This window comes from Bubalus bubalis, chromosome 13, assembly GCF_019923935.1.
Source record: "Bubalus bubalis isolate 160015118507 breed Murrah chromosome 13, NDDB_SH_1, whole genome shotgun sequence".
Lineage (NCBI taxonomy): Eukaryota > Metazoa > Chordata > Mammalia > Artiodactyla > Bovidae > Bubalus > Bubalus bubalis.
This window is the reverse complement of record NC_059169.1, coordinates 54,066,112-54,074,122: the sequence shown is the minus strand read 5'-3', so window position 1 is coordinate 54,074,122 and position 8,011 is coordinate 54,066,112. Positions and strand designations below refer to the sequence as shown.

The 8,011-nt window shown below is 49.0% G+C and overlaps 1 protein-coding gene across 1 annotated transcript in view; it reads left to right on the top strand.

Moving 5' to 3' along the window:
- Window positions 1-2,688: 2,688 nt before the first annotated feature.
- LATS2 (large tumor suppressor kinase 2) overlaps window positions 2,689-8,011 on the top strand; it is a 34,342-nt gene continuing 29,019 nt past the window's right edge. Inside the window, exon 1 of the mRNA XM_025262817.2 lies at window positions 2,689-2,921. The gene's annotated coding sequence lies outside the window, so the exon portion shown is untranslated. The remainder of the gene's footprint in view (window positions 2,922-8,011) is intronic.

The window sequence follows — 8,011 nt, the reverse complement described above, 5'->3', positions numbered from 1 at the left end:
CTTAAACACCCTGGGCCCGGGGGCCCCCCTGCTCACTCCACAGGGACCAATCCTGTCCCCTTGGACAAAGTGACAAGGTCATGACTGTTTGAGATTATCTGAATACACCTTATAATTCAGTGTTTCCAAGCTCTGGATCTTGGTCAGATCCACCAAGGCTGGACTCCCAGCTCTTCATCTCTGGTGAGTTAGTTGGGCTCTCTGTGCTTTAGGGTCTTCTATAAAATGGGGTTAATAACAGTTGTTGTTCAGTTGCTCAGTCGTGTCTGACTGTGACCCCACGGACTGCTGTACGCTGGGCTTCCCTGTCCTTCACCATTTCCTGGAGCTTGCTCAAACTCATGTCCGTTGAGTTGGTGATGCCATCCAACCATCTCATCCTCTGTCATCCCTTTCTCCTCCTGCCTTCAATCTTTCCCAGCATCAGGGTCTTTTCCAAATGAGTCAGTTCTTCACATCAGGTGGCCAAAGTATTGGAGTTTCAGCTTCAGCATCAGTCCTTCCAATGAATATTCAGGACTGATTTCCTTTAGGATGGACTGGTTGGATCTCCTTGCAGTCCAAGGGACTCTCAAGAGTCTTCTCCAACACCATAGTTCAAAAGCATCAATTCTTAGGCACTCAGTTTTCTTCACAGTCCAACTCTCACATCCATACATGACTACTAGAAAAGCCATAGCTTTGACTAGACAGACTGTTGTTGGCAAAGTAAAGTCTCTGCTTTTTAATATGCTGTCTAGGTTGGTCATAGGTTTTCTTCCAAGGAGCAAGTGTCTTTTAATTTCATGCCTGCAATCACCATCTGCAGTGATTTTGGAACCCAAGAAAATAGTCTGTCACTGTTCCCATTGTTTCCCCATCTATTTGCCATGAAGTGATGGGACTGGATGTCATGATCTTAGTTTTTTGAATGTTGAGCTTTAAGCCAGAGGATTAACTCCTGGTGTACACACATAGTATATATGTATGTTAATCAAATTTATATCCAGCGAGGTTGCCACTGCCACAGACTTTGTGCTCAGAAGAACTTGTGCTTCCTTTCTCTTCTCTCCCCTTCTCAACTGGATGCATTATGTGGATGATTATTTAAACAGGTTTTTTTAAACTTGTCCTATGTAGAGTTATCAGGAATTATAAGACAAAAGTCACCCAGAACCGTTATGTCCAGAGACTATCATTTTCAATATTTGGCAGCATAATTTTCTGGACTTAAAATCACACACACATATGTACGTGTATATACATGTATACACACACACATATATACTGTTATATATTTTATATGATATATAATGTATATTTTGTGTATATAGCTTAAATGTAAATACATATATCATTTAACCAAATTAGATCCTGTATGCTGTTCTGTCACTTAAGTTTCTTGAATGTATCTAGGAGAGTGTAAGTTCTGCCAGTGGGTAAATGAAGTAGTTGTGCTCACTATGGTACCAACAGTGTTTGGTTTAATCCATGGTTCATGGCTGCTGCTGCTGCTAAGTCGCTTCAGTCATGTCCAACTCTGTGTGACCCATGGCAGCCTACCAGGCTCCTCCGACCATGGGATTTTCCAGGCAAGAACACTGGAGTGGGTTGCCAGTGCTTTCTCAGATAGTTCATGGTAGGTCCTCAAAAAAAAAAAAAAAAAAAAAAAAAACCAAGAGAATGATTGACTCTGTGTCAATAAACACAACTATTCTCCTATACTCTATATCAGTTTCCTCAAGTGAGACTCTATCTGGAAATTTGTTTCCAATTTGTTTCCTGTATATGTGAAAAATTTTAAAAGATGTTTTTAAAAAAAGGCACAAAGAATAATAACACAGCATACATTACTGAGCCTAATCACTGAGAATCAACAAATTTTAAAATTCGGACAGTTTGTTCCAAATAAAGAAGCAAAGACTGGAGAGAAAGATGACGCCCCCAGTTTCCTCCTGAGTCCAGTTTCCAGCCTCCCTGCTGTCCGGCCACAGCTGTCATGATTTCCGCGTGAACGTACCTTGTTGGTACGAGTACACACGACTTGATCAGATAGGTTTTGTGACATTTTGTTTATTTATAAACACGCTGTTGTATTGTATATATAGTTCTGCATCTCGCTTTTCTCCCCTCTGCAATGATTTTTGAAGTCTATCTACACTCACGTTTCACAGCTATTTTACATATTTTATTTCCCCACTGTTCCCCACGGCTGGACTTTTAGGTTCTTCCTGATTTTTCACTATTGCAAACAATTCCAAAATTTGATTAGGTGTTTCACTCATAAATTGTAAAGTCCATTTTATTTACAGCCTATTTGTTTTAGTTAGTCCTGTCTCTGTCGTCGAGGTCAGAGCAAGGGAAGGACCTTTTCCCCGCACACGAAGCGAGGAGGGGGCCGGCCCAGGCCGAGCGCAGGTGAGGGCGGAGGCCCGCGTCCAGGTGAGGGGCTGGGCGGGGCGCAGGTGCCGGGATCTGGGCTCCCCCCGGGAGCTGAGCGGGAGGGCGGGGCGGGGCCGGAGGGCCCTAGCGGACAGTCCGGAGCCTGACGCGCGGGAGGCGGGGCCGGCGTGGGCGGGACCGGGTTGGCCGGGGGCGGGACCAGGCTGGCTGTGAGGCGGGTCCGCCGCCGCGGGGGGCGGGACTGGGTCGGCTGTAGGGGCGGGGCCGGAGAGGGGCGGGGCCGCCGCCGCCGCGGGGAGCGGGGCGGGGTGGCGCTGACGCGACGGTCACGTGACGGCCCAGGAATGCCAACAATGTAGCGAATGTCCCGCTCGGGCTGCGCGCTGGGCCGCGGCGCTAGCGCCGGAAGATGGGGCCGCCCGCCCGCCAGCCCGCCGGCGCCCCGTGTCCCCGCCCGCTGGCCGCCCCCGGGCCCGGCGTCCCCCGCGAGGCCCCGGAGTTGCGGGCCAGGCGGCCGCGGACGGCGTAGACGGCGCGAGGTGAGCGGGGCGGTGGGGTCCGGACCCGGGACGGGGCGGCGGGCGGGGCCGCGCGCTCGGCCGGGGGGGTGTCCGCGCCGTCGGGCCGCCTCGGCCCCCGCCCCTCGCCCCTGCAGGCGGTGGTCCCCCGCCAAGACTTAGCTCCGCTCCGGCCGGGCCGCCCCCTCCCCCAATAATTCCCCCACTCCGACCCGGTCCGGAGCCGGGCCTCCCGGGCCCCCCGCGCCCGGCTCTGGGCCGGGTTCCGACCCGGCTCGCGGTCTTGGGGCGCCGGCGGGGGCAGGCGGGGCCTGGGTGGCACACCTGCCCGGCCCGCGGGCGTCGGCCGGGCCCGACCGGTGCGCTGGGCGTGCGGTCCGCGGGCGGCGGGGCCGGGGTCTCGCCGGGCTGGAATCCCGGCTGGAGCCCCCGCCCGGGGCCTCGCGGGGTCCAGCGCCTGGCAGGTAGAGTCAGTGGCCAGGCAGCTCTCTTCCCAAAGTGGTCAGCGAATACGTACGTTTTCAGAGGAAAGTTTGGCCACATTTTACTAAGAAACTTGAATGGAAAGTCACAAAATGTGTGTTGTTCACACAGGTGTTCAGTTTAAATTTTAACCCAGGAGTTGACAGCCTTCCCTTAGTAATGGAGAAAGTAACTCCTGGCGCATTATTAGGAAAATTGTGCTAAGGAGACTTTGGTCCATATTTTCAGTTGAATTTAAGCTCCGTTCGCTGCGATGGATCACCTTTTTTGAGCGCTCAATCTAGAGACTAAGCTACTTTGTATCTTTTCAGTTTTTTGTTTGTTTGTTTGTTTTCTTTAGCAAATGTATTAACAAGGCAGTAAGAGGAAAATCTTCAAAATAAGAATGCACAGACTATTTAAGAAAGTCTGTTTTAAATTATAATTAACAAGACACTGTGTTATATTCAACCTCATAAAATTTGGTCACTGTTTAGTGAATATACCAGCATTCCTTTGAAATTAAAATTGCTGAACATTTAATAAATCTCAAAAAGTCAAGCAGTTTATTGAATAACATATCTGAGCAGAACTGTCATGAAAAATTATTAAGGTGAATTACTAGAATCTCGAAATTTTTGAACTGGAGAGAGTTCTTGCAGCTCTTCATCTGACTTGAAGTAGTTTTGACTTGGCTGTACATATTTCTTTCTTTCCTTAGCAAATCCCCGGGTTGGTGGGAGGGACTTTCCTTTGGGTGGGGGGGATGTTTTTAAAATAAGATGCCTTGTTATTTTGAATATCTTGTTGTAAATAGCCAGCCCTGGTCTCCTAAACCTCACTGCATGTGTGGGCTGGGGGTGGGGAGAGGTGTTGAAGCTGATAAATACTCGGTAAATTCACAGGAAAGATTTGGGGAACTTTGGGGGGGGGGTGTTCTGATTTGTATTGGAAAAAACAGATTAGTTGTTGAAAAGCTGCTTTTGTATTTTATTTCATGGTCATAATAACGTGAAATTTCTAAATAATGTTCTTCACTGATTTTTAAAAGAATGATGGGTTTGAAGAAAGATCAATTCACTGCATTTACTTTGCTTTGACTGTAAATCTGCTCTAAAAAAACTCTCTGAATCTCCATCATTTTTAAAGACCAGTCCATCCTCAGCAGTCCAGGGTCCCCAGCCCCACTGTGTGCGGGTGGCTGCCGCTCTTTGTGGAGATGGGGTTGGGTTTTATCACAGCAGCACCTGTGGAGGCTGCTGGGGCCTGAAGGTAGGTAGCCTGCTTTGCTGCTCACTTCCCTGTTGGTTGCTTTAAAGCCAACAAAGGTTGATACCCTTGGACAGAGAGAGAACAGTTACAATGCTAAAATTAGGGTGGGAATTTGACTCTGACATTGTTCAATGTTTGCCATTCACTCTAGGAAAACTTTGTATCTCTTGCCATCTGTCAACTTAGTAGTGACAGGTGGTTTTTTTTACTTAATTTTTGTCTGTGTGCCAATATTTGACGTTCATAGGAATTTTTCTGCAGGACAAGTGAAAACTCATATTTTGTAGCATTGGTTTGCATTTATTATTAACCGTTCTGATTTTGTGGTGCCAGGCAGATCCTGTAGTCTCTAAATGCAGTTAGGATGGTGAGAACCTTTCTGAGGATGTAAGTTGGCTTTTCAATGGAGTGGGTCTCCGTTTAGGGTCGTGACTCCAGGCGGTGATCTTGAGCTGGAGTGCTGAGGACTGCCTTTTTCCTTACTCATTAACTCAGTCCTGTCCTGCTTCACAGGAGTGCCACTCCTGTGTTTTCATTAAATTGACCCAGAGGGTACCCTCCCCCCCCCCACACACCCCCCCACAGTTATCTCCCTGTCTTTCTCTTCTGTGTTTTAGCCTTTTCACAGGAAGTCCCAGGCTCCAGGAATAGCTTCACACTTCCTCCGTCCAATGTCAGCCCTTTCCCCTTTCCAGCTTTGGTGACACGACCCTTTCTCTGAGAGGTCTCTGAATAGGCCTGCTCACTGGGATTCCGGGGACAGTGACCGTCACCTCTGTCCACAGCAGTGGCTCAGGTGGTCAGAGCCCTGGCCAGGAAGTGTCTGACCCTGGGAAAGGAGGGTGTTGGAAGGAGGCAAGGCTTCTCAGAGTGGAAGCCCTGTTGGGGTGTGGAAAGAACACAGGAGACTCACTTGCTGGGTTGCTTGCTGTGAGGAGTGCTGCACAGAACAGACCGCACGTTTATCCCCGGCCTGCTCATTCCGCATGGTGGTCTTGGTTACAGACTTCTATAGCTCGATGGTTTTTATGCTGTTATTCATAATGTGTGTGTCTGTGTGGGTATACACACACACGGATATCTGTGTATATATATCATACCGATGTCGTGTATAAAGCCAATAAGGCATGTGGTGGTTTCTTTTCCCTGGGTCAGAAACTTATTTGGAGGTGAGGCTCTATCCTACCTGGGTAACCTGACGTACCGTCCAGCACAGCATTTGGCACATGTGGAAGACCTCTGTGCCCTCTGAAACCTTGTGATTGTGCCCTTGATTGGAAGGATGTTTTCAGGGACCCTCCAGGTGAGGGGTGGCCCTGGCATGGGGTTTCCTGGCTGGGGCAGCCCTGGAGTCGGCCATCAGCGTGGTGGTTTATGATTCTGGCGATCAGGACCTGGCTGGAGGCCTGGCCTGGCTGCCTGATCTCGTTTCAGCTTTGCTAGTTAATTATAGTAAAGATACGATTTAAATAATAACTCGAATTTTAGGTCCAAGAAACACTTTAAAAAAAATGCCGTATGTCATTAGTGTGGGTCCCACAGGACGTGGGTTTCATCGGTTCCCTGGTCGGTGCTGAATGTGTGCTTGGCAGCCAGTGAAGTTGGGAAGCACTTGGAGGAATTAGAATAAAAATTCTTGAACATCTGATAACGTTTTCCGGGATTGGTTGAAGGATAGAATTGAGTTTGATAGGGCCACATTAAGGTTTGCTTAGAATACTGCTCTCATATTGTTTTTAGTGGAGCCGCCTGTACTCAGGATAGGCCTTAGCCATCGTCTCAGCCCCAGATTTGAAAATGAGTTTTGTTTTGTGAGTTGTATTGCAGTTTTTAAATTCCAGTGTCTTATAGTTTCTTCTGAGATAAATTTAAGTCAGTTGATGATACCCAAGAAATTCCCAACATTAGACTGCTTTGTTTGCTACCCACCCCACCTTTTTTTTTGGTGCACCGTGGCTTGTGGGATCTTAGTTCTCTGGCCTCAGTAGTGAAAACAAAGAATTCTAACCACTGCACCACCAGGAATGTATGCTAAGTTGTTTCAGCTATGTGCAACTCTTTGCGACCCCATGAACTGTACCCACCAGGCTCCTCTGTCCATGGGATTCTCCAGGCAGGAGTACTGGAGTGGGTTGCCATGCCCTCTTCCAGGGGATCTTCCTGACCCAGGGATTGAACCCGCGTCCCTTATGTCTCCTGCATTGGCAGGCTGGTTCTTTACCACTCGTGCCCCTGGGAAGCCTGTATAATTTTATTAATTTATTTTTGGCTGTGATGGGTCTTTGGCGCTGTGCAGATTTTCTCTCTAGTTGTGGGGAGCGGGGGCTACTGTCGTTGAGGTGTGCGGGTGGCTTCTCTTGTCTCCGAGCACTAGCTCTAGGCACAGGGTCTCAGTAGTCACAGCACATGGACTCAGTAGTTGAGGTTCCCGGGCTCTAGAGCACAGGCTCAATAGTTCTGGCACGCCAGTTTAGTTGCTCCATGGCATGTGGGATCTTCCCAGACCAGGGATCGAACCCATGTCTTGTGCATTGGCAGGCAGATTCTTTACCACTGAGCCACCAGGGAGGCCCACCCTCATTTTTTTAAGACCCTTGAGACCCTAGGTCATAGGGCCCTTAGGACCTTTTGAAATTCTGGTTGAGAGCGCTTATTAAAATGATACTGTAGTGTGTCAGAGGGGCTCATTTCCAGCTGCAGTCGTAATTTGACTGATGAGTATTCTCATGAAAAATGCTTTCAGAAGTTCATAATTTTGCCATGAAATCAACTGTCATCAAACTAAAGTCTAAAATACAAGGTCTCGAGCTGAGAAAATACTTGGATTCTTTGTGGGAACTGAAGGAAAGTTTCATCCTTCCCTAGTGATACAGGCAGGACAGGCCTGCCGGTAGGTGTCTGGCACCATCACCGAGGAAGCCAGGCGTGCCTAGGCGAGCACGGTGGGAAGAGGATGAGAGCGTGGAGCGGGGGTCCTCCCGCCCCCTCTGCACAAGGAGCTTTCCCAGGTGCAGGTTGAGGGGCTGTCACTGAATAACTCTGTCACCTTTTCTGTATGTTTGAAAATCTTCATAATGAAATGTTGAGGGGGAGGAAAAGAAAGGACAGACACCACTACGTCTGACCTGGATTCCGTTCAGGGGCACCCCCCCTCCCCCTGGTGTTTCTTAGCTCATGTGTAAATGCAAACATGTCCGGTCTCTCCTGCACTGCTTGGCTTTATAATCGGAATGTTTGTGGGACCCACAGGCACTCAAAAGTATCTGGGAGTGTGTGGCGTTGGGGAGCTGCTCCCTGTTGTGTTTCCTGTCGGTGAGGGGTTCCAGGCGTTCAGACCTCCATCTGTGAGCGGGGTGCACTGTGTCAGCACCAGGGCT